We start from the raw sequence: 27413 nt of genomic DNA, 5'->3' as shown, positions 1-27413 counted from the left end.
AGCTGGAGTGCGGGACTTTTGTCTCCCCCCTCTGGCAGTGAGAGTAAAAGGGGGCACTCGACTGTGATTGTCTAACATGGGTATGCGGTCCTATAACATTTGGAAAGTCTAGAAGAGCAGCATGATTAACAGCCAAATGACCAGTGCAGGAATGCTGTCCCCATTCTGTATACTGTGAAATACAGAGAGATGTATCTGGTAGTGATAGGCTTAATCAGCATTGTGTAAACTTGTTTGGCAAGGGCTTGAATGAAATGGACATTCATTTATATATAAAAGTTCCACACTGCAGGTTTAACATTAAGCTATCGTATTATTGAGTTATCAAGGACACTTTTGTGTTTTTGTGTTGAGAAATGTTAAAGACTTCATTAAAAGAAAACCTTAACATGGTGACAGTGAGGAAAATACTTCTGGGCGGGTCGCAAAGACTGAATCATTGTCTTTGTGTTGTGTAGTTATTTGAGCAACTACGTGGTTTCAGCATAGCAGCATCCATAGCAACCACCATAGCAACAATAGAAGTCTGAAAGAATCTCTGTAATAACTGACAAATTAAACATCATATACATTCACTGAACGAATAAAATTTCTCACTGGAAATGTTATCAAAATGCATTTTAATGCTCAGTATATCTTAAAATATTGCATTTTCCACTGAGAATAAAAGGAATGTCAGCCATATTGTTTGTTTTCGCAGAAAGAAACTTGACAGTCACGTGACAGCACATCTGATAACAGGCCTTCTTCGCCTACTGGGCTCCACCAACATTGGCTCACTGAAATGACTGGGTAACAGCCTCCTGAACCTACTAGTAGGTTTAGTAGGCCCCTGCTAGCCCATATATGTGGGACAGATGTGTGAAATTAACGCCTATTCAATAGGCTGATAACAGTTAAATTGGGTGATATTTGACAAAATGCAGGCATGTCTTCTTTCATTGCACCGCAAATAACAAGTCCAGCTTTATACACCATCAACTGTAACCACACTAGTTGAGAAAAAATTTTCTGACAAGATCATTTCAAGCATTTCATTGTGGACCACGTTATGTTTTTGAAATTTTTAAAAGAATCTTTAAACAGCTTGTGTTTGGCTTCAAACTGCATACACCGAATATATAATAAGGGAAAAACTTTCCTTATAGAAGATGGGTAATGAATCATAAAATGATGCTTAGGTATCAAGTTTCTATGTGGATACAAGTGCTTAAAGGGCAAGTCCTTTATTTATTTATTAATTTATTAATTTATTTATTAGGTTTTTATATCATTTTGTAGCTTGCCAGTAGTGTTCCATATGTATCAAATCCAAAAATTCAAATTTAGGTCGAAGTAGGTACATTTTACTGTCAAAATGCCATTTTCCCAAGCCCTTCTAAAAACTTTTTTCCACGTGACCTGACGTAGGTTTCTGCATGATGACGTTGCTACATATAAACCAATATAAACCCCCTAGTCCGCCTAGCCGGTAGCCACAGAGATGCACTGAGCACTCATTGTTGCTGCTGCTCAAACTCTGAGCTCTCCTCCTGCCAGTAAACGGCTCCAAATCAGAGCAGAATCCAGTGTGACTCGCGGGAGTTATTCGTCCTGAAGTTCCAGCTCTGCTCTCAGCTTTTTCATCCAGAGATCCTGGCACTCAGCTGTTTTCTGTCCCTCCACTCCATCAGTGCATTTTAACATCTCACACACTCAGAGTCAGCACTGCGATATTGCTCATAGTACATCTGGACATTTTTTCTTGCTCTAACATACAGCGAGCAAATATGTTAGGAAGACACTGTCAGCGAACTGCGAGTGTGTGTGTGTGTGTGTGCTCTAACCCACATCACTGCTTTTTGCTAACAGCTGAGTGGGCCTGGAAAAAAAACGCAGATGGAGTCATCCTTTAAATAGTTTTTGGTGGTCGACAATCAAATGTTTTAAATATATTGTCATACCTAGAGTTATAGAAGGTGAAAAAACTATGTTCATTATTTGAAGTAACAACAGTAACAAATTCCAGTTTTTGCTTCCTGCAGAAATAATGTCAAACAGTGGGATGTTTTTCACAAGACACAATGTCTGGATAGAATTCAAACCAATGCCATTGCCAGCACTCTCCAAAATAATCTTCATGGGACATTTTTTTCATTCTAAAAATCCAGTCACCAGGTCTTCACAAATCATCTCTTGTCTGAGTCACTGTACTTTGCAGCACAGTCCAATTCCTTCTGAGTGTCTATAAGACTTTGTGACCAGTCCACACACACACACACATGACCCAGTCCTCACTTGACCTCTGAACTTCAGACAAGTGACGCAGAAAGGCTAGACATCCCCAACTGAAGCCCACCTCCTTGACTTTGTTTTCATCATCATCATCGTCATCATGTGATGGGTCTCTGATATATAGAGACATTTAGAGTCAGAACACCTGCAGCAAATATAGGTTGTTCAGACATGCAGTAACTTGGCAGTGTGTGCAGAAAACTCAGACAGAGGGGTGATGCATGCATGATTCACACTGAGTGAGTGGGTGCTCTCGGAACATACCGTGACAAGAATGTAGTGCGCATCCTTGGACTCGCCGGTCTCGTCTGCGCCCATTAAGTCAGCCAGGCGCTCGATATCATTGACCTACACCACGTTGATGTCGTTATTGAAGCAGAAAGCCTGGATGAGGGTGAAGTGGATCTGAAAAGCAACGTCAGACTCGTACTTTTCATCGGTGGCGAGAACGCAGAATGCCACACTGTCTGAGTCACTGTGGAAAAGACGAGAACCTTGGTCAGAAAATATTCACTCATGCTTGTGTTTAAAACTTTAAAATGGCAACTGTAATGAACCATTTCATGAATTGTAATACCTACACATTCATGACTTTAGCAGATTCATAAACTCAAACTCTCAGTAGTCCTGCTTCTCAGCGGCAACCAGCAGCTCCTCAAGGGCTGCACCTGCACTTTTTAGGGACAATTGAAAGAGGTATATAATGAAACATATACATACAAACATACATACACAGACATATATAAATATATGCATGTGCATACACACGAATGATAAAAATGCTCAATGAAAGAAATAAAAACCAACAGCTCATGACCACAGGAGTGTAGTTTATCAGCTTACAATTCTGTAAAAGTAAGTTTTAAGACAAAATTTAAAAGCAGCAACAGAGTCAGCTGACCTAATGCTCAGTGGGAGGCTGTTCTAGACTCCAGCAGCTGGTACTGCAAAGGCTCGACCACCCTTTGTTTTTAACCTGGACTCTGTAATAATTAGAAGACCCAGATTGGCAGACCTGAGGGGCCTGTTTGGACAGTAAGGTGTAAGGAGCTCAGCTAGATACTCCAGCACCAGATCGTTCAGAGCCTTGTATGTAATTACAACACTTTAAAATGGATTCTAAAAGAGACTGGAAGCCAGTGCAGTGAAGCAAGGATTGGTGTGACGTGTTGGAATCGCTTTGTTTTGGTCAACAGTCTAGCTGCTGAATTTTGAACAATTTACAGCTTGATTGTTCAGACAAGTAAACAAAGTATTACAGTGATTTAGGCGAGAGGATGTAAGAACATGTATAATTTTGTTTGTGTTACTGAAGGACAAAACTGATCTAATTTTGGAAATATTCCTCAGTTGATATAAACACAACTTGCTTCAGACTCAAGTTAAAGTCCAGAATAACACCCAGATTTTCTGTAGCTGACTTTATGTTGGCAATGAAGGGGCCAAGGAGTGGCTGTAATTGTTTTGAGATATGTTCAGAGCCAGTGATGAAAACCTCTGTCTTGTCAGAGTTAAATTTCAAGAAGTTTTGGGACATCCAGCTTATTATGTCATATAGGCACCTGTGTAGCTAATTTACTGGTGTCAGCTGGTTTAAATGACAGGTAAAGCAGTGTATCATCCACATAGCTATGGAAGGGATGTGATGATGGATTATCTGTCCCAAGGGTTACATGTACAGGGTAAACAGAACAGGTCCTAAGATTGATCCTTGAGGTATTCCATGTTTAGTCTGAGCAGTTTGTGAGGTGATAGAGTCAGCTGAGTCAGGTGATAGAGTTGGTGGGTGCATTGCTGGGGAAAAAAGGGAGTGCCATGGCAAATTTGGTACAATATAGACACATGACACAATAAAAATGAATACATTTAAACTCTGGATAAACAAGCCATCAGCCACTCCACTCTGCAGCAGCGAGGCAGCTTCTGGGCTGTGCTACTGCATGTCACGATCAGCCCTGTATAACCTGCCATAAGAGAGAGGAGGGGACGACATCTCTCTTTGTTTGAACCCTAACCCTAACATTAAAAGTTAGGCTTTGTTGTGGGTTTCCCAACTCATTTTTTAAAAAGATGAGAAAAAGAGAGAGAGAGAGAGAGAGAGGGCGAGCACACTGAGAGCACAGATGAGGGACAGAGAGACAGGCTGGACAGCTTTCGCTGAGAGAGAGAAAGCCTGTGAATGACAGAAATACGTTATTTTCTGATTGTTTCACAGCGGTCTGTGTCTGAGTGCAGTAGGGATTGTTTGACATCACAACAGGGAGGGGTTCTGGGCTTTGACCTGACTCCACACTTGGCGGGTTTACGGCTGAGGACCAAAGGAAGTGCAGTGTCAAGTGTGAAGTTGTTTGGACACGTGACACGTTTAATAAACTTTGAATAAACAAGCGAACAGTGAGCTGCTCAGCTCTGTGTCTGACCACAGCGGGGGCTGTTTGATACAAATGCCATCACATCACAGCCAGGCGGGGCTTCTGGGCTCTGACATGGTGAGCAGCACATAGGCACGCGCCCTATTCAATTAAACTGACTGAGGAACAAGCATACCCAGGAGAAATAAACAGAGGCGCAGGCAGAAAAACTAGCCAATAGGAGTGTAGACACATTTGATTGGTGGCAGAATCAACCAATGGAAGGCCATAAACTGCTTCTACTGTTCAACCTCAGCTTAGTCTCACCAGTGAAGTTTCTGTCAGGATTAAAACCATTTAATTTATGAAATCCTTATCGTTTTAATTGATATTTTCCGAACAGGCACTTAGCGTCAATGAAAAGATGAAACAAGCAGATACACAATGTGCTGTAAGACAGTGTGGGATAAGTTGATTTTTCCAACCAAAAAAATGTTACTGTTTTGGAGAAGGTTCAAAATTAGTTGTTAGCTTAAAGTGCCCAATTAGTGCAATAAAAGTTGCTTGGCTGGCGCATTCACCAAAATAAAATTTCTAGATTCCGGGTTTGCTTCTGCGTTGTGCGGCCCACTGAATATGTGCAGTAGTGTTTTCCCCGCTGGCCCCGCCCATGAGTTTCCGCTTGATCCATAGACTTTACATTGTGATGACGTCATGGATTTTTAAATTGCTTTTCTCGGCTTGAGGAAAGTTTTACAAATATAAAACCTCAATGGATCCAAAATGAATAATAGAAAGGCCATATTCAGACCAAATCAGGCGGTGCGGCGAAAACGTCACTCCTCTCATTCATTTGAATGGGGGTAATGTGTTTCAGCTGCGGCCGTTTTGACCGCTGCAGCGCCGCACTGGACTGCAGCCGGAAAGTTGAGCCAGAGTCAACTTTTGGAGAAACGCAACCTGACATCACTGTGGCTGAAGGCTGCGGTGGCCAATCACAGCCAGAAATCAGAATGGTCAGAGCCATAAGCTCTGCCATGAGGAAGCACAATGACGTTACTAGGAGGAGGGGAGGACATTGCTGTAACGTCAAAAGTAAAGTTAGACTTTGCTGTCGGCTTCCCGACTTGTTTTAAAAAAGATGAGAGAAAGAGAGCTGAGAGCACCAGCGAGAGAGAGAGAGAGCAGTGGTAGAGCAAGCTAGAGCGTGAATGAAGAGGGGGAGCGCTGGTAGCGAGAAAACTGGTGATTCAGATCAATAAAACGTTATTTCTGATTGTTTCACAGCAGTTATGTTCGAGAGCACAAATAAACACGCCCACACCCGCACACACCTCTGCTCAACCCTGCGGCTGAATGCCGCACCGCCCGATTTGGTCTGAATACGGCAAAAGAGTCATAATTGACCTTGTTTGCAGTTCAAGTTGTCCTGTCAACAGTTTTACAGACATGTCTTTTACAATGGTGGTCTATGAGGAAAATGCTTTTTGGGCCGCAAGAGGATTTTTTGCTGCAATACCGCAAGTGGCCACTGGGAAAAATTGGCTACAAGGCTGAGCGGCGGTGCCATATCCAGATCTTATAATCCATCCATGCAAGCAACATACTCACCAATCACATGTGTGTGGTGAGTGGCTATGTGTGTGTGTGTGTGTATGTGTGTGTTTGTATCAGCTCAGGCACTGACTGATCTTAAACCTCACCATCACGAACTCTGGTTTGTTCTGTTATTTCCCTCCAGTCTGTCTCCTTTTTCCATTTGTCTCAATAAATTAATGGAGTCCAAAAATTGCAGGAAATTTTTTCTTTAAATTAGACACATTTTTAACTTGCATATTTGTATCTTTGTATTTACTTCATACAGTAAGCACTGCCAACAATTGGCTTCACATTCAGTCTCAACACACTTTATCATTTAGCCACATGATTATGCAGATGGAGATAAATACTGGCAGTAGGTAAAGGCAAAACCTCCATCAGCCAGAGTTTATTGGTTTTTATTAGCCTGTAGATTAACTGATTCATAATGCAAAAGATGGCATATCGTTAACTAAATATAGCTCATTTCCATTTATTTTTCAACTATTTCAGGTGAACAAATGTCTGTGTGTATCTACTACATATTTTAGGTGTAGTAACCCGTTCTACACAAAGCTGCCATGCTCAACCAAATTATTTAAAATGACTCACTATTTTTGCTTTAAAGTAAGTAAGTTAAAGTTTTTCTTTTCTGACTTTTGACATGATGCTATTGACATACTGTAACACCCACTAACTCCAAAGAGTTGGAGTTGAATGTGAAAATCATTTCTCAGAAGTTTAACACTGTCATTACTAACACTTGCTGGCTAACATTAGTTTACTTTCAGCTCTTTCTTGACAGCTATGTTTGCTAATGACATATTATTGTCAATCCCCTGTTGATTATAAATCCATATTTTGATCAGATTAACCCTATGTCGGTTCATCAAACACCAACATGATCCTCTCCTAGCAGGCCTTAATTGACTTACATGTTTCCTGTTGGCCAACTATTAGCTGTAATTCAGATAAAAGTGATGCGCTTTGGCCTTTCATGTACCGGTCTAGTCTGCTAGTTGGTGATTAATGAACCACTTCCATCTCCAGCATTGTGAACTCTGGCCTGGACTTAATTAAAACTCAGCCGTTGACCACCAATCATAAATTACTTCCCACAACCTGTGACACTTTTAGAATAAAAAGAAGAAATTGGTTTCTTACCAATTAATAATTCACAAATGAAAAGGAATAACATGCCAGTGGCAGGGCTCCTGCAAGAGGGTTCTGCATCGACCTGGTGCTTTGAGAAGGCTGACAGCGCCATCGCTAATCATGAGGCGGTGGTGTCTGTTGGGTGATTGATGCCTGTTGTCTGGTCTGCTTGTGTTTTACAGGTAGCTGCTGTCATTACAGTGTCACCGCAGTGCCCCTGCCCAGTCTGATCCCTGACCTGAGCAGCTGGTTTCCAGTAGGAGGGAGCTGCCCTGCAACAACATCTCTACTCCATCATCTCTGGCTCTGTTTACATGTGCATCAGTCTGGGGATGGAGGCCTTTCTCAGCTTACCAATCTGTCAAGAGTTTGACCCACTCTGAGCCTCTCGTGTAATCATCGTTGTGCTTTTTAAATTTTATTTTGTTGTGTGTGTGTGTGTGGCTGTTTTAACTTGAATGTAAACATCAATGCTGAAGTCACAGTGATTACATCAGAGGCACAAGCTGGGGTGTTTCCTGTCTTGGATGTGTCCCATGAATGGTTGTATATATCAAACACCTTCAGCCTCTAACTGTGGTGTTTTATCAGAATCAGAAGTTGGAGCAGAAGCTTCAAGATGAGGCAAGGCAGCTTGAGCTTCACTGTCTCCACTGTATGCCCTGTTTCCTTTATGTATTTTTACTGACTTGAACTTGATATTTATCAGCTTGTAGTTGTAATTTAATCAGTATTCTATTGTCATGTTTGTTGATATTGGTAAATATTGTTTGACAAAATATATCATCTTCCCAAATAAAAGTCCAAGTTCAACAGCAACAAAGGTTCCAGCTGTGTTTGTGTTTTATGAAAATGGAACAAAATTTAAAAAAAAAAAAAAAAAAAAACCCTCTGGGATCGCTGCTCTCGAGCACTCAGCTCAGCTGTGGTTTAAGATTTAGGAATAGATTTAAACCTGTGTTCACCTAAAATCTCATTGTGTAAATGCAGAAAGAGAGATCCAGAAAGAGTGCTACTGATTATCTGACACACTGAAGAGGTCTTTGCAAAACAACTATCTATGAACTAATGTCGCAGTTCAAGTCCAGTACCTGCAAGGAGGGCTCATGGTCAGTTTCAGTTTATCAGTAATGAAGGAGGATGGGTGAGCCACCTGTCATCTAAGGCTGTGATGCACAGAAAAAAAAATGATAATAATACTTTTCACAAACAGTTTACAAAAAATAAAAATATATTAAAGACACAAGGTTTGTAATAAATCAGGTGTATTGTAAGGCCAGTGTCTGCAATAATTATGTAAGATAATCTATTTGATAAATTATTGATGCTGCAGTAGATGGTAAGGGGGCAGTTGTTATTGTTGGGGCAAAATGTTCTACTGTATGATGTGCATTTCTATGATTGATTAAAAGAAACATTTTAAACTTTGAAAAAGGACTGAACTGTAGCTGAACTGACAATCTGAAAGCAGAAACCAAATACTTTAATTTCTATTTCTGAGTTACCTGTGTGGGGCTGACATTTTAAACTAACTACATCCAGTTTATCTGTAGTCTATGATTATATTATCCATATCCAATTTCTGCTGATGTAAAGATGATGACTGAGATATCACTGTCAATGATGGTTTACAGGTACATATGATGAATGACTGGTATAGGCACTATAAATAGTACTGTACTGTACAAGTACTACTGCCAGCTGTTCTGTCTCCAATGACAGTGCTGTAGGAAAACCTTGCCAACGAGACACAACCAGTAATTTTTTTTTATTGCCATTGACAGATCTAAAGTCTGGTTGAACAGGCAGCATATTGATATGCAAACAGCTTATTAAAGGACCAGTTTGTAGGATTTAGTGGCATCTAGCAGTGAGGTTGCAACTCACACTCCCCTTCCAACTGTGTAGGAGAATCTATGGTAGCTGCGAAACTCGCAAAAATGCAAAAGGCCTCTCAAGAGCCAGTGTTTGGTTTGTCTGTTCAGGGCTACTGTAGAAATATGGCGGTGCAATATGGCAGCCTCCGTGGAAAAGGACTCCCTCACTATGTAGATATAAAGGGCTCATTCTATGGTAACAAAAACACAACAATTCTTATTTTCTGGTGATGATACATGAATTAAAACATACTTATGAATATTTTACTCCATTTCTGCCAGGTCTGTTCTGCTAGATGCCACTAAATTCTGTCTACATCCATTTACAGCTATTTGTGGGAGTGGAAATCAGGCTTGTCCATGTGTGTACCATGCATACACACCGCTTTGTAAATCTGTGGAAAACAATGCCTATGCATAGAGTTTTATGCATCTGGCTCCTGGACTAAGTTTATTCTCTGCCTGGAAAACCAGAACTCCATTATAGCCAGCATATAGTATGAGAGTAACACATTATTTTCTATTTGTGTTGGCTCTGCACTCATCGCAAATTAAACAATGACTGTAAGATTAATTTTGAGGATGTTTATATTCAGACTGGGTGAAAACTGAAGAAACCTTCCACATTTGTAGGGGAGAGAAAGTAATTGGACAAGTTACAATAAACTTGAAAGTTATTAGGTTTTTTAAACATTTTATCCAGGCATTCAAATGTACAGTTAAATCATCTGAAAATTAAATCCTGTTTTGTTTCTCTACTGATCATAACTGAAAATAAAGGCCTGTATGAGAGTCCATTTTGTTTCTTTTGAAGACATCTGATTGAGCAGGGCCGTTTGTCTGTCAGCCTATTTAAGTTTCTATAAGTACATGGTTTGTAAGTTGTGCTGATAGTGGTCCTATGACCAAATTCTTTCAAATCATTTTCAAATTTTGTTACTTTTGCGTATGTTGTAAATTCATCCCTTTTTTCATCTGAAGAGCTTCTTAACCCCTTAACATTCTGATGGCCCGTGGACGTGCCATCAGAACGTTAAGTGCATGTGTTAAGTACACAACTATGCCATGTAGACAACTCCTATCTCTAAATGGGTACTTATGCAACACATATTTGGAAAGCTAAGATTCTTTGGATTCGATTGATGCAAACCATTTCAAGATACAATCACAATAGCAGATACAATGAATGCCTCTGTCAGACCACCAGCAGTCAAACAATAAAATTCATGCTACTCACCTATGAAGTATCATATTACTCCACTGACTGATACAACTCTGACAAAAACGGTCTTGTCACATTGGCAAAGGTCCAGTATATCCAAGCCTGTAAAATATTCAGTCCAAAACATATTATTATATCAATAAATATCCACCAACAGCTGTTGCATCATTTCAAATTAGCCAGCAGATATCCTAATCTTCCCACATATTTTCCATTATAACTCGCATTAGTATGTAAACATTAGCTACATCTTGGTATCAAAATAGCAGCCCACTCTGATGTTTTGTTTGCACCTCACTTGATCCAGAAGCATTGACGCGTTAGTATGTAAACATTAGCTACATCTTGGTATCAAAATAGCAGCCCACTCTGATGTTTTGTTTGCACCTCACTTGATCCAGAAGCGTTGAAAGGAAGTGCCTGCCCCTCCTCTTTCATGTAAAGACCGGGCCAATAGGAACAGATTCTGCTGATGACTGCCGCTTTGAATAGCCAATGAAATTCCAAAAGTGACCATATGCAGCTTTAGTGGTTTCTATAAAGCCACAACATGGAAATATGTAGATTTAAATTTTGCTGTATGTTACTTTTTCTTTTTTGACTCTTTTATATGCACAGAGTTTAGTTTCAACAGGGAAACAAAGCACTATAATGTATTTATGCTTCAGTTACTCTGAGGCAGGGGTCATTTGGTGTCTCTAAATGGCCTTTTTTGTGGAAGATGCCTAGAAACACCATTAGAAAAACATGTAAAATATTAATTTTCTTTGGTATTAAGGCTCTATGCTATGGTCCCAGTGTGTTTTTCAGCTAATAAGTCACATCTATAGGTCATTTGCAGGCATCTCTTTGCAAAAAAATATTCAGGCAGAAATAAAAACCTTATACTTCAGTGTGTAAACTTCTATCACTCAATGCCAGTAGTACTTACAGTGATTCTGACTGTTCTGGAAAAAACTTCAGAATGTTACCTTTTAAAAGCGACGAAAAGCATGCATGTACTCCTTATGGTGAAATAATAGCTTTCAATTTACTTAGGTATGCCTTGGATAGGCGTTTTAGGCTAATTTTACAGGAATTTAAAGGAATGTTAAGTGGTGTTTGTCAGTGTGTAGCCATTCTTGGACATGTTTACTTTGGCTATGCACCTGATACTACTTCTTCATTTACTTCCTCTATTTTTCCACATTCCAAGCCTTGTATGCTGACTGCAGGCTCCTGCTGTGGTTTTGTAGCAAAGGTCAAGTTTTGCCAAGGCCACTCTGCATGGATTTGGGTCAATAGCCTATTAGAAACTTTGAAGAGCGGTCCAACATGAGAAATGAAAAATACACTCAGTAGTTGTTAAAAACAGTCAGAGGCGAAGATCAGTATCAGTTACGTTTGTGTGACCACTACAGAGAAAGCTTTAAGACATTAAGTTCAGCTGTCTGGCTCTGGGTAGCACAACAAAAACAAGCATAATTTCCAAAATGTTGGAGTGCTCCTATAATTCATCAAGGGCTAGATTAATCAAGTTAATAAATTAGGCAATTTGTATCAAACCAGCGAATATAGTCAGTACCATAATTATATTTCTATAAGAGAACAGCGTTTAAATAGATTAAAGGATAGGTTCACAATTTTTCAAGTCTGTCTTTAATCAATAGTTGGGTGTCCATATGAACACTGAAACACTGAAAATGATTTTGCTGGCTGTAATCATTCCTCATGTTCATACTGGCCCTAAAGCAATGCTTTATTGTGCTTCCAACACAAGTGAAAGGGGACAAAATCTGCTGTCCTTGTCTTTGTGCAAAAATATATTCAAAACTTTATCTAGGGCCCAAGGCTTCAACAGTCTGAGTTAGACAAATGAAGTGGATATCTTCCAAAGTTACAGTCTGTTTAGAACAAAATTCTCTCTTTTGGTTACTATCCCTCCACTGCCGCTCAACGAGGAAACACTGTCCATGATAGCACAAGGAGGGAATTTTGTACTAAAAAGATAAACATTTTTGGTGCACTCTGGTAGCAAACGTCAGCGGTTCAAATCCGGCAGTGGACCTTTGTTGCGTGTCGCGCTGACATGCGCCTCCTCAAAAACGGAACTACACATCAGAGCTACGACAGCTATAAAGATACCCCATGGAGACTGCTAGGACTGTGATTTGTCTGCTGTGGCTATTTGTGGCTATTTGTGTGAAAACTGCATGAAGCAAGTTGAAGAAAGGCTCAGTAATCTAATTTTCAGTGAGACCCATGCAGCAAAGCCTTCTCCACTGGAAACCTTCTTGCTGCCACTGTCACTCTTTCAAAGTAAATAAAAGGAGGTAAACACTGACTGTACAGCAATAGACTCTTATTCAGTAATAAGACAGGGTGAACCTTCTCATTTTTCTCTTATATCACAAAGTGAATAGAAAATGTAAACATTTGCAGTGGGGAACATCATTAAATGACACTTACTAGGGATGTAATTTTTTTCAGCCACATTAACAATCAATAGTTATTAATCATTAACAATTTATGAAATATGGTGGATGTTTTTCTGTACCATTTTTTAAACCACTGATGTGACCAATGTTTAATGCAAAATATTGTACGGATTTAAAGAACAATTTCAGTAGACACCAAGTTCTTTGAATTTTAAATTTAATTCAACACAAAATAATAACTTAATTTGAAATAGCGGCACTCTCACTCCCATCTGTCACTATTCAACAATTGGCCAGACCCATTTTCCTTTAATCAAAAAAGCTGTAGCCTTCAACAGTAAATAACCTGTAACATTATCAAATTAATACAGTAAAAACAGGTTACCCCTATCTCCCAACAACAGACAGACAACAGTCTAACTGATTTTATATAAAATAATATGCATACCTGATGTACATGATGGAGTGATGTGTGTTGTTCACTATAGCTAAGGTTAGTCCAGCTGCTGAAACCACATCTCTGCTGGAACAGATGTCTCGCGGGACGCACAAATACTGTCACTCCAACTTTATCAGTCCAGGAAATCTATATTTACTTCCACTGCTTAACTGCAACACATTTGTGTTGATTTTGTTGGACCATTGTGTAATTAAGAGTCCTACTTCTCCCAAACGTTAGCAGCACAGCTACAGCATTGCTGTCTGACACTCAGCTCCCAGCCTGCGTTAACTTCTGCTGTTGAAGATGCTAGTTTAGCATTAGCATGAGCCCTCAATAGCTAAACCGGACAGCAGACCAGACAACAACTGTGTGGAATATCACAACTTTATGCTACATTAACACAACTGCCACAGTGAGAAGAGCAATGCTGCAACTTTTTTCTTCCTCCAACGGAGGACTGCAATTTGTGCAGCCCTTACGGGCAGTTAACCAACACACCTGTGACTCCATCTCATTAAACAGTAAGAGGCTCCACCTAGTGCTGCAAACAGATAGGTAGATAATAAATCTACAGAACATTTCGAGTTGAGGTTTATATAGGGGTTTATAGCACTGAATGGTCTCAGCAGGAACGGCATAAAGCTCCAGTAAGCCCTGAAGGGGAAGCATGTGTCAGTCATTCACCACCTGCACTGCTTAAGGCAAGCTAAACATTATCACACAGTACTAAAGTGAGCAAAACTCAGGTAAGATTTAGCAGCCACACATTTCTCTGTTGCCTGTTTCTCTGTTTAGCGTCGTCAAATTAGGCTAACCCATTGTTGCTAATTTTGGAGCTAACTCCCCTCACTTTTCCAGCAGTTGGGGAAACAGACGTGACTTTTCTTGGTCTTGAGAAGCTGCAGAATTTATTAACTGACACACTGTAGTTTGTACTGTACATTTACTGCCAGATTGACAACTCACTGCTAACCTTTTCCTCTGCTCTACTCACATTCACCATTTCTTTTCTGCCGCTTGCTCTCTCACACTCGCTACGCACACACATTACGCACTGCCCGTTAACTCACGTTTCGTAACAGTGCTGCGCAGAGGCCCTCAAAGGCCCTGTTAACACCTGGTATTAACATCTGTCTCGGGTGATCCGATCACAAGTGACAGCTCTAAGTACAGGTGTAAACGCACCCAAGACGCTTTGAGGACGGATTAAGATCTGATCACACAGACCACATTCGGAGGTGGTCTGGGCCGCATGTGGCCACATTCTTTTAGCAGTGTAAACGCAATGCATCCTGGGCCACAATGAAGGACCATCTACCCAACTGACATCCTTTATTTTCCTGCAGACTCCTTTGGACCCTCCGTCCAAAGCTGATCAACTTGTTTGATAACAGGATAAACAAATTATTTTGGTTTTCATGTGAATTAAAAACATAATCCACCTCCTGTTTTTTCCTGTTTTTCTCGTTCCCCTAACCGGTTTTCCTCTTCAAATGGACAGTTAGAATAGAAATTAAACCATTCATTTTTCGTCTGTCTAAAAAAATATTTCAGAAGCTAAATGTTGCTGGATAGTTTCCTCTGTCCTGTTAAGTTGATAACTACAGTTTTAAGTTTTGCTGCGCTGCAAAACATAATGAACTCAGGACGGCTGCTTTACTCCAAACAGTTTTACTGTATGAACCTGGACTGTGTGTGTATCAGCTGACCTATTGGATGTGTAGAAGAACACAGAACATTAATTAACATTAGATCCTGACTGATCCTGTTGGCGTGTCAGAGATTTAAATAATCAATGAAGTTATGCTGCTGTATCTTATGCTTAAATGCGTGCAGTGTCTGTCTGCATCTCTCTCTCTCCCTCTCTCTCCCGACACGGAATATTTATTTATACCCTGAATATTTATCCTGCTATCAAACAAGTTGAACACAGCTTTGGACGAATAACGAACAAATCTGGTCTTTGAAAATGGAAATGATATCCGTATTTATTTGCATATAGAGCGGGGAAGTGAGATCTGATCACATGTGGTCACTCAGGACGCATGTGGAGACGCATGTTAATGCCAGGTGTAAACAGACGCACTTAAAGCTGTCCACTTGTGATCAGATCACCTGAGACGCATGTTAATACCAAACAGGGCCAAAATGCTATTGATTTCTGAAAAGAATGGATATTATTTTTGGCTTTAAAAAAGTATTTTTTGGCCTGGCAGGGGATCTTGTTGGCCTGGCGGCCCACCAGGCCTGTACTATTATAGAGAAAACACTGCACTGTGTATTTATATTAAGTTAATGATGAAAGATTAGTTGATTCCTCTAATTCTTCTACATGTTTTGCAGTGTAGAAACTCTATTGGAGGGATGGAAAACCATCCCACTAAAAGATAAGTGTTTTGATGATGGTGGTGGAGATGCCTCTTGTGCCCTGTAGATGGGACATTGCCATCTCAGAGGAGGACCTGGTGTTTCTCCTCTCATACAGATATATACAATGGATATAAAAGGTTTTTGATGGCCTTGAGCATGTGTTACTCAACAGCAAACACTTTCCCTCTTTTCTTCATTGCCTCTCATTTCTAGCAGGATGTCTTATTTAGACGTAGTAATAGGCTTAATTTGATGTATAAGCAGGGTGATTATGTTGTGTGTTCGTCTCTCCAGGCTGTGAGTTGTCTCCTAAGGCTCTGCAGAGATAAGTGTGATGTCGTACTGTGCAGCTGCAAGGTCAAGTCCCACAACCCATCATGATGTGAATCCTTTACTTTACACCAGTGGTGCTGAAAATGTTAGTCTTTCTCTCAGATTTGTCTATCACTGCTGATCTCTCTCTAGACGTTTTAGAATTATTGGGGCTCTGAAAGTGCAGCCGCACTTCAATCAGTAATATTTTCCTCAATCCACACTGACTCACCGGTGCAGGAGCTTTTCATTTTTAATGGAGTGTTTAATAGACAAAGAGAAGAAAGAAAGACATGAAACAAAAGGGGGTAAGCTTGTAGTTGTCCTTTTGTCTCAGACATAATGTAACATAAAAATTGCAAATTCATTCCCTTTTTGTGTCTATTATTGTCGACAAAGGCCAGAGGAGAAAAGTTTCTTATTTTCTTTTACTTGGTTATAGTCTCTTGCATTTTTAAAAATTGAAAATGTGGTCATAATAAGAAAATAACAGCTCAAAAACCTTTTCAAACATCTGACAGAGCAATCAAAGTCAGGTTTTCTCTACCTTAAGGCTCTGTATCTTGATTTAATGCTGCGCAGGTTGTTGGACATACTTAACTGTGGACTTGATTGCTCACAGTGGTTCATTGCCTGATAGCCTGCTGCCTCTGTAAATACAGCATGAACAAGGAGTTAAATCTCCCAGGAAATGTGGGCTGAGGGGAATTTCAATGCCAGGTGGAGCAGTTATCACCTCCACTCAATATTTGGAATGTTAACAAAGGTTTATTTCAGGAGAAAAACCGAGAGAACATCTTGTAACAACAGAGGGCAGGCTCCAGTATCATTACGGAACTATGTTGTTGTCAAAAGAGAGACTTGACAAAAGAGAAGCATTCAACTATAGAAACAGGAGTCAATTATAATCCACATATGATTTTTTTTTTAAAGTATTTTTATATTTGATTACATGTTTTCAAATGGTTCCCCATTCTGGTAGTGTGTGGAAAGCACTCAACTAGAACAGCTTCTGATGAAACATTTCTTAAATATGTTTTACAAAACTCAAGGTCCTCTTACCAGGCTTTTCAAGGGCTTTTAATGGCATTTCATGGTCCATGGTTTGTAAAAATCCTAAATGGTCTTTGTATCAAAATCCTTATCTTTTCTTGTAAAATATTAAAATTACCCCCATCACTCTTTTCCTTCAATTCTTGTCATCTCTCCAGTGTCCCTATAATAAAGACATTACAAGTAGAGGTAGTGTACATATAAACGTGTCCTCTCCATATGATTTGGGACAACTAGCAAACAAACCTACCATTGGATTGACTGTAGCTTGTGGGTTGTAATTATACCCTGGCCATGTTTTCTGTTTCAAATGAAAATATGTAACACTACCTAAGCTGAAGACACTCTCAACTCCCATTTTACTGCTTGTAACATCCCCCCACCCTTGCAATGTAAGAACACTATATTAATGAAACGGCAAGGACCCGAGACACAGACAACATCAGTCATCTAAAAACACCAAAGCAAAATTGCTCACAGTATATAGACTGGGAAGAGGTCAAAGATCACTGACCAGGAGTCAGTGGAGGGCTGGAGAAAGATTGAGGAAGACATTCACATCAAACACTGGAGAATCTTTGAACAGAGACAGCAGTTCAAAGATGTACGACCATTTTATTCGATAATCAAGACTTGGTGCTCGAAGTTAACAAGTTAGCATGTTCATAGGTTCCGATTATTTAACCCAACTGATTCTTTTTGATCTTACACCAAAGTTTCCACTTACATTAGATATTGTCTAATGTAACCAGCTCATTCTCATGAAATTATCAGGACAAATTAATGCTGCTGAAAACTAGGCCATGCAATTTGAAAATTGTGTTTCATTTTACAACAGTAACACTTCACTGTGTAACTGTGTATGAAATTTAATGGTGTTTGATAGACCATCAGGACGTCATCTAACACTCATAGTTTGGTATATCTCGTATATATAATGTGGGTCTCAACCAACCGCAGATCTTCTAACTAAATCTTGAAGCAAAGGTGATCTTGTGGGATGTGCAGTAGAGTAGTTGCTTCATGTCGTGGCATCAGCAGCTCTTAGCTTTTTTTTGCCTGCCACTTACTAACTCACCCGTCAATCCAGCAGTTGCCCTCAGTGTGTTGCCACCTGTTTCAGTCACCTGATCCCCATGCCCACCTGCACTCCTGCTCCTCATTTCCAAATTCCCCCTCCTAGTATTAATGTCTTTCCATTTCCACCTATTCCTTGACAGATTATCTATGGAGCTTTTTATCAGCAGACATTCAGACTTTTCATAGCAGGAAAAGCACATGTGGGACTGATAACACTAATGATGGCTCATTTCCATTCCAGCATCCAAGGAAGCCGTACTGGTGAACTTTCATACACTATAACAGAGTCATGAATGTGTTAAATCTATAAGATTTGATTCACACGCTTCAGACATTGATGCTATTAACTGCACCTGTGCTTCTCCTGCTTTGACATGTCAACAAGTCTGCTGTGAAAAAGGTCTGCTGAGCCATAGTTAAAGTGTTCCAGACATTTTGCCTGTTTTCTGCCTGATCTGGTTTTCTGACCCCTGTCTGCCATTTTGAACACTCTGCCAGCTTTTTTATGCCCTTTTGGCCCTGGTTGTCAGTTCTAACTGCTTACCTGTTGCTGATTTTTCCCTGATTCAGTGATCAAGTAAATCTAGCTTTTATTTGAAGTGTGCCGGCTGTGAGTTGTTACTATTGGCCAAACTTACAAAGGCATTACTGCTTCATACATGTCAGTCTTAATCAATCTAAATAAACATTTGCATCAGTATACATAATGTATTACTTGGTATTTTCATCCATATTACATCATATTTAACATTTCATGACACATGAAGAAGATACAGATTGTATTAACAGCTTGTCTGGAAATGCTTTGCTTTTTTCAGGAGAGCTGGTCAGCATGTACTGAACTGTTTAAACCAAGTGACATTTAAAATAGCCGATGAATGTAGCTTGTTATTTATGGTGTAGTATTTTGTGAGTGGGATGGACAAGTTTATCTTTTAAGAGATGTGTTTTTCTTTCTACTCTGGACTCCAAGCAAAAGCATAATATTTGAACAGTGGAAGAATGGTTGTGGTAATTTGCTCTCCCTGTTTCAATCCTCCATGAATCTTAATCATGCAAAGCCTGCACACAGGACCAATCAGGTTGTGCTATTGTCTGAACAGAGTGCAGACCAGCAGTACACCACATCTTTACAGCAACTGCATTAATGAAAGAAGGCTACAGTTCGGTCTCTGCGCCTCTTTGTGGGTCTACCAAATAACTGGATATTTCTGTGATGCAGTTTCAATATCTTTTAGGAATTTTAGTTCAGGAAGTACTAAAATAACTACAACTGACTAGTTTTACCTTAAAAATATCAGTGAAAACTATTGAGGAGTGCAGGATACTTGCTATCGTATCTGAAGCCTGGTAATCAGATTCCATTGTTTGTTAAATGAAATGTTACATAACTGCTGATTCAATATGCATAAGTGATGCATAAAGGATGCAAAAGTGTTTTGTTGACTTTCTTAGTAGGACATCATAATGAAGAAGCACAACTGATGCCTAATACATCCATAACTGAAGTTGATTAATCCTAATCTAGAGTATCTATCATGAATTCCTAAGGCTCAATATTCATCAATGTTCAATGGACTATTAGATTATGTAATGAACTATATAGTTTATGAGTCTGATAACATTGTACTCACCAAATTATTGCTGTCCACTGGGACAAGACACACAAGCAGTCAGATGATCTGAAAGGCTGTAAACAAACTTCCTGGTTAGTAAAAGTTATTTTAAGAGGTAAAAAAAAAAGCAGAATGGTAAAATTACTACCCAAAAAAACGACCTGTTGTAAATATTAATTACAGTTTGAAAACTGACTTCTGGTCTAACTTTGACCATAGTTATAGATAGTTATGTGCACCCAGTTGTGCAGAATTATTACAGACATTTCAAGTGTGATCACTCTTAGTTTGACCTCCAAACATGGTATTTTACATCATCTGGATAAACTGCTGGCTTGTTTACAACCTGTCTGATTATCTGATAACAAATTAATCAGGTAAAGCTAAGAACAAGAATTTCCTTTTAGGGAATCCAAACAATACATTTTTCCAAATTAATATACATTGAGGGTTGATATGATCAGCAATAAATCGTGACAATTTCCTCCACAGTTTTTTGGCATACAGGCTAAATGTTGCAAAATTATGACTTGTTTGTTTTTTTGTTGTTCTAACTTTGGCAGGAAGCAGTGTGTTCATGTAAGACCCCATTACTTATAGTAAGAAGTTTATTTAGGAAATATGTTGTATATGTGTAGATCAGTTACATTGCTTTGTTTGTTTATTACAATTTGTAACATGCATTTCTCAATACTGAGTTCATTTTTTTCAAAACTGTTTGCATAGTCAGCACAGCAGCAGTCAGTCACCAAACATCTGTGCATTTACACTCCATTTTGCACGTTTACATAATACTGTAAATACTGTTAACTGTAAATTACACTACAATCATTATTGATGAGACATACAAAACTGAATGCCTCATTTCATTCCTTGATGACCTCTGACATGTGTCAGGTGAGGAAAGGGGTTAAGTAAGGTGGAGACATATTGTAATTGTTTGGGACAATATGGCGTTTCACCTCTCTCTTCCAGTCACAGAGTGGTTTGCAGCCTGTTCTAGGATGACACTTCTCCTTCCACCTCACTCTTCATTCTTCAACACAAAAATTATTTTCCTCGTGGAGGTGGAAAGATTATCACCACAGTCCATATGATAAGATGTCCCTCTTAGACACAATGAATGCTGGATGCCTGGACATATTTGCAGAAGGAGGATCAGACATGCAACAAGATTCTTTCCCAGTTGTGGCCCAGTGAGGAAGACAAGGTTGACTAGCACTGTTGTATATCCCTTTGGTTGAACTGGTCACAAACAATGATGATGAGCCACAATTAAACATTGCTTGGTTATAAGAGTTTATAAGCCAGCAAGGTTGGGAACCACTGGTATATACTGTATGAATGTTGCTCCAATGTTTGTGCATGTACCTACTGTACCTTTATACTGATTCTTTATACTAAATATATTGGCAGACACCTAATAGTATTTTCAACAAAACCATTTTTACTCCAACCAAATATTTTACACTGTGGGACCTTAGGCTGTCAATTCCAGTGACGACAGTGTCTCTGTCATGTGCTAATAAGCATACATCAGTATATTCTTCCAGTGCAGTGCAAAATCCAAACTTTGTGGAAATGTTTAAAAAGGATGAAATCAATACTACTATATTTCTTCTTTTCAAATAAGACTCTGTAGTTAATTTACAACAGCTCACAGTGGTTTAAATATCTGAAACCAAATGGTATATAGAAGAAAAATGTTGATATAGTGAATTAAATAATTACAAATGCCTTCAAAAGATAAATGTATTTATATTCCTGTAAGCCAACTGCACCATGTTCTTTATGATTTGATTGAAGCTAAAACCCTGTTTGAATTTCTTAAACTGATAGAAACATTAAGGCGGACTTGAATTCATTATTTTTAATTTGTTAAATGCTTCTTCCAAACTAAACTTCTTTTTGTATGTACCATTTCTCTTTGCTCTTTACAAATAGGGCTGGAGAAAGTGCAAGTCAGTGTGTCTGGGACAAGGAGGCAGGCTGGAATCACAGTGGCAAAACTGATGCTAATTTCTTTCTTCCCTTTCCATATTTAAACCAGTGTTCAAACACTGTTTTAAATAGCTCCAGCAGTACATCATTAGCTCCTCGCCAGGCCCAATGTTCAGAGCTGTAGGAGATGGGAAATAAATCGTTTTATAGCTCCTAGGGGCTCCGTGGATCATACTGAGCTCTGCAGCAAGAAATTAAGGGCTTTCTAATGGGCCTCACAGCTGAAACATATTACTGTATCTGCCAACACAATGGCTCCTTCTTATATCCTCAACAGAAGCTGGAGCTCTGTTGTCAAAACATCACAGTGATGCTTCACTGAGCCACAAAGACAAATATAAAGTTACCAACATCTGCAAAACAGAGATGCAGTGGAGACTAAACCCATATGTTGTACACTGGTGTTTGTTTTGTGTGTTCTTATGTTGTCAAAACCAAAAAAAAGAATTCTAAACTTTTCTTCTAAAATTTTCTGTAGTGATAAATGATAAATTGCCTACATTGATGTTCTCCAGAGCATGATGATTTGGTGGTGATTGACAATGTCCGTACTGTAAGTTGATTGGTTCAATATCACTGTGGCTGAGCTTTTTTTTTTTTTTTTTATAGTTTGTCCCAGGCAGTTTTGAGCACACTATTGTATAGGTTTGAAAAATCTGAGGGCTGGACATTGTTTCTTTAACAACAGGACCATCTGTTGCTTTGAGTTTTGACAATCTGGTCATTTGCCATCATCACAATAAACAGACAGCTAATGCTAGCTAAACAATTCCCTGTGTGTACTGTGAGACTAACACAATGAGTGTGTGGGAGCCTTCTAATGTAGTCAGCCAGTGTTGAAATAAATGCATGAATAGTAGTGCCTGTAGTGAGAATTAGTGCTATGGTTAGCAAGTTAGGCTGACTAGATTCCACTTTCTGAGTGGAATACAAACCTAACTATTTATCTGTTTAATTTGCTACAGGTAAATAGCTAAGGCTTTGTGGATTTGGGGGGTAAAAAGTGCATATAGTACTGGTAAGTAGTGCAACATGGGAGATGACAACAACTGTCATAGCAACACTAAAATTGTTTTTATTCTCTTTAGAAAGATTTGCACAATCACTGTTGTATAATTATAGATTATATCTCCTTACACAACAAGCACAAAGAATTTCATATTCAGTTTGACAATATTGATGGTTGTTTATCGCTAGTCATAGTGTACACACTTCTGTTTCTTTTCATCACCACAGTATCATTAGCTACAAATAGCCAGAATTCTAAGGAGATCAGTTAAATGTTAAATAAAACAGAGAATAGATCCACAGAGCATAGCTGATAATTTTGTGTTTGTGCGTGTGCATGTACACCCATGTTCTCACAACATGTCTACATACAAGATGTTTACATATTATAAATGATTTTGTAATCATATTTATATTATATTGAAATAATTATATTAAACATATAACAGGTCCATTTTTTAACAGTTTCAAAGTCAGTATTATCATTGTGTCTTCTTTAATGTTGGCAGCCAATGCCTTCATTTTAATTTAGTTGACTATAATCTTTAAGGTTATTCACAAAAAACATTTTGGATTAATAATTCATTTAATTTAACCATCTATTTGATCTCTGACAGTGACTAATATAAGACAATAGTTATTCCAACCTGTAGCCATTTCTATTTTCCACCTGGAACTGGTTTGCAACAATATGTTTCTTCCAACAGTGCAAAGGATTTAGCAACATATGTTTGTGCCTGTTTGAAGGTGTGTCAGGGAGGAGACCCCATAGAGAAGAGATGTATTGTATATGAACCCTTCAGTGTTCCAAACAGCCATCATTGCCCCACAGAGCAATGTTTCCATCACTAACACAAAACAGTTTTTTCTGAGAATTACTGGAGGATAACAAACAGAACTGCATTCAACATTTTACAAAAAATGGGCTACAATTTGGCAGCACAGAAAACACACTCTTTCTAAGGAAACAGTACTCTGGTGCAAAGAAAATGATCCATTACATCCATTCTGTGGAAAAAACGTAACATGAAAAGTAAAGGAAGTAAATTATACAGCACCAGCAGAGACAACCATGGTGCCAACTTAAGAAGCTCAAACTTTATCGACACACAATCGCAGCATTACAGACACCAGTTATGAGGGCAAAATAAAACTGAAGCAAAACAGGAGCACAGGAATTACAACTGTATGACCTGTCTACATGTACAAACATATGATGGATTGCCACTTAATTCAGCCATGTCATTGCACATCGATCTGCTTTACAAATCAGAGTGATATCTTTCCACAGAAACTGCTAGCAAGACAAAGCTGTGCAGATAGTTGGCAACAGCACATTAAAGGTCTCTGTGGTTCAGCGGTCAGCATTAATGGGCTGTCCAGGTCTTTTCTTCCATCAGGTTCCTCCACACAAGGCTACATCATTACAACAGAGCTCCCAGCTACCGAGCACCAGGGTCAGACTTTTAAAAGGAAATGGAATTGGTTCCAAACAAAGATATTACTGTTACTCACAACATCAAAGACGGACCGCTCCAGTTTCATGTCATATTTACAGGGCTCTGCTTTCTCTAAGAGGGAAAATTGTTCCTTCATTTGAAATTCTTTTCATCTGCTTGGTTCCACTGGATTTCTATCAGTGATCCTATGTATTACTCTAACTAACATGGTGCTCAGCAACTGCCACGCCTTGTAGTGTGTGTGTGTCTATATGTTTATGTTCATGCAGAGTTTGGGTATTTAGCTCCTAAACTAAATACCCAAACTCCTAATGTCTAACTGGGTTAAATTTATGATTTGCACTCATGGGTGCAAACACAGGGGCAAAGAGCCTCCACTGAGATGGGTGGAGTGGTGCAGGTGACATCTAATGTATACAAATCAGATGGATGTAATTTAGGTGCTTGTTTTGGCATGAAATTTCACCCGTCTCTTTTTTTTCATTAAAGTCTCACACCTATGTGATTAATTTGTTTAGTCGTGTGTGTGTATGTGTGTGTGTGTGTGTGTGTGTGTGTGTGTGTGTGTGTGTGTAGCCTTTTCACTTACAAGAAGCCGTCGTATTTTGAATGTGAAGTGAAAGAAATCATACCATGCCATCGTGCAAACATAATTGCAAGTCAAGATCTAATTCCAGATTCCAGTGCGTAACCAGAACATAATATTTTAGGTTCTTGATATTCAAGTCATACAACAACTTCAAGCAGCCAGATCAGCCTGTGACCACAGTGGCCTTGCAACCATCTTGGTGGTTTCCAAAACAAATAGGCTGCTGTTCAAGACAGATTAGTTTACTACTCAGTCCAGCACACACAGACGGTCCTCTGACATGTCTGACATGTCCACTGACACGGCTCCTTTTTTCCCTCACTCATGTATCTTCTTCACCTCTTAGCTCCTACCAGCGAGGATGCGAGATAGAGAGATGTGTCAAAGAGACATGAGGACAGAGGAATTTAATTTACCAAACAGGACAGCAATTACTCATGACACACAGCATCTCAGCTGTCAAACTTGTAGAAATAATTAAGTAACAGTTTAAGAACTGATAACCGCTGCTAATAATGGTGACTCTGCATTTGATGCATTTAGAACCGAAAACAAGAAAAAAAGAAAAGCCTTTTTTGCTGATGACAAAAAAAAGTGTTTTCACACGTGATATTTCTATTTCATGAGTAAATATGAATAACCCTTTAGCCATGGTTGGTATTATCATTCCTGTTTTCAGTTTGACTAATCTACAGTATTTAGATCAATATTGTTAATATACAGCAAAGCTGTTTCCACAATAGTCTTACTGTTCCTTTTACTGTCCCATCAATCAGCTGACCAATCAATAAACACATTCTGGTCAAAGGGGTGTTGCCGTCCGCTAAAAAACTTCCACATGGACTTGGCGTTCTTTGCACTAAGCTCCTCTGAAGCCTCCTCTCTCCTCGCTCCTCGTCTCCTCCGAGACACATTTAACAGATTGGAACATCCACGATGATGGCAGCCCTCAATCGATTTCCAGGTCACGGGCCAGAGGACGGAGGAGTGAGGACGGAGGAGTGAGGACATGAGGAAGCAAAATTAGCAAATTGGAAAACACCCAGAGACTTCAGCATACAGCAGAGGACAATTGCTGTTTTTTTAATTTATTATGTGGTGAGCAGGCTGGACACAAAAAGTCCTCATGCAAGTTGTCAGTCCCCTCACACACCCAGTGGAACCACAGAGGACATGTTGTGCATTACCCAGTCACAAGTGGTCGAGTGATCTTTCCCCCATAGTTGTTATTAAACGATATCTAATTTACAGTGAGTTACACAGATGTTTAGGTGAGGTTGATACACTGAAGTACAGCCTAGTGTCAATTTCGGGCCAGTCAAATCATGAAAGGGCCCAGCATGCCACTTTCCATCCTAATTCACTGTTGTTCAAGGGTTTTTCATCTTGTGATTTTTGTATGTGCGGTTTTGCATAGGTCTCTTTCACAGCATTGCTGTAAGACATGAGGGGTGTTCCATCAACGCAGCTAAAAAAAGCTGCGCTTACTTGAAAAAGTCTGGCTAGAATTAACGTCAACTTTCACTTGAGGCTTAAGCCGTTCCACTAACGTAGCTTAGCCGCGTCTAGTCAACGCTAAGTCTAGCCAGACTGGAATAAGCTTGAAGTGTGCACGTGCACAGAGTACATAAGCAGCCCAGAACAGTCGATTGTAGAAAAGACGATACTATGTCGCAAAAAGGAGAGAAAACTAGAGCGGGGGTTCTTCTCCACAGCAGAACAAACCTGCTAATGAAACTATATGAAGAATATTTTTCACCAAAAAGGCCAAAACTGCTACAATTAACAAGGTGAAGGAGATGGCTTGGCACAAAATTGATGACAGATTAAATGCATACCTATAGGCAGGTAGTGATGACCTAAAGGTTAGAGGAGTGAACTTATCACCAGAAGGTTGATGGTTCAATCCCCACATCCGGTTTGATGAGTCTGGGTGGAGAAAGTGAAGAGCAGCGCTTGCTCATGGTTTTATCTCTATTTGTTAATAAATGAGCATTCAATAGTATTGCCCTTCAGATCGGTGGCTGGATAATATCAGATGTATAATTAAAATTACAGTGTCGGCAACTTAAGAGAACCAACTTACCAACATTATCATCCACTCTTTGACACATTTTCTCTTTTACATAGTGTCCATTAACAAGTGTCAATGAAAGTTAAAAATTAAGTTGCAGTTGGAGATAAAGAAACTGGAGAAGGATATAAATACAGTGGAAACCGCTTAGTGATCACGTCTGCGATGCGAATGTGAAAAGACACTTGATGGAACCGTCTTTTGAGAGTCTGTTTCCGTCTGTCGGACATTCTTTGACATGCAGCTGAGTTAAGCTTGACCGTTAGCCTGCCACAGAGCAGGTTAGTTCTGCTGACTAAGTTACCATGGTTACTGAGCAGGGACTCATATAAGCCGCAGTGATGGAACGGAACTCTCACTTAAATTAGCGAGGCTTATCGAAATAAGCCAGGCTATCCCGTTAGCTAGCTCAATGGAACAACCCCCAGGACACAGAATGCAGCCATCTTTAATTTTATTATTTACACCTGTGCTTTTCCTACTGTCACATCAAGCCACACTTGTTCCTAGTCAGTCCAACCCTGTATATGTACC

The 27413-nt window shown here is 39.4% G+C and overlaps 1 protein-coding gene and 1 long non-coding RNA gene across 5 annotated transcripts in view; one reads left to right on the top strand and one right to left on the bottom strand.

The window, feature by feature from the left end:
• tsnare1 (T-SNARE Domain Containing 1) overlaps window positions 1-27413 on the top strand; it is a 220753-nt gene that overhangs the window by 184450 nt on the left and 8890 nt on the right. For 2 of the 3 annotated variants that reach the window (XM_042422706.1, XM_042422707.1), the window contains exon 13: window positions 7541-8177. The exons of the other annotated variant lie outside the window; for it this stretch is intronic. The gene's annotated coding sequence lies outside the window, so the exon portion shown is untranslated. Of the gene's footprint in view, window positions 1-7540; window positions 8178-27413 lie in introns of those variants that run through there. 3 annotated transcript variants of the gene reach the window in all.
• LOC121904912 lies at window positions 670-14097 on the bottom strand. Of its 2 annotated transcripts, none has more exons than XR_006098307.1 (5): window positions 13323-14097; window positions 10473-10559; window positions 2856-2947; window positions 2539-2749; window positions 670-2419 (listed from the first exon to the last, which is right to left on the bottom strand). It is a non-coding gene; the product is annotated as an uncharacterized LOC121904912 (long non-coding RNA). The 2 variants fall into 2 exon arrangements; XR_006098308.1 differs by having other exon boundaries at window positions 2856-2942.

Source organism: Thunnus maccoyii, chromosome 10, assembly GCF_910596095.1.
Source record: "Thunnus maccoyii chromosome 10, fThuMac1.1, whole genome shotgun sequence".
NCBI lineage: Eukaryota > Metazoa > Chordata > Actinopteri > Scombriformes > Scombridae > Thunnus > Thunnus maccoyii.
This window is presented reverse-complemented; position numbering and strand designations above follow the sequence as displayed.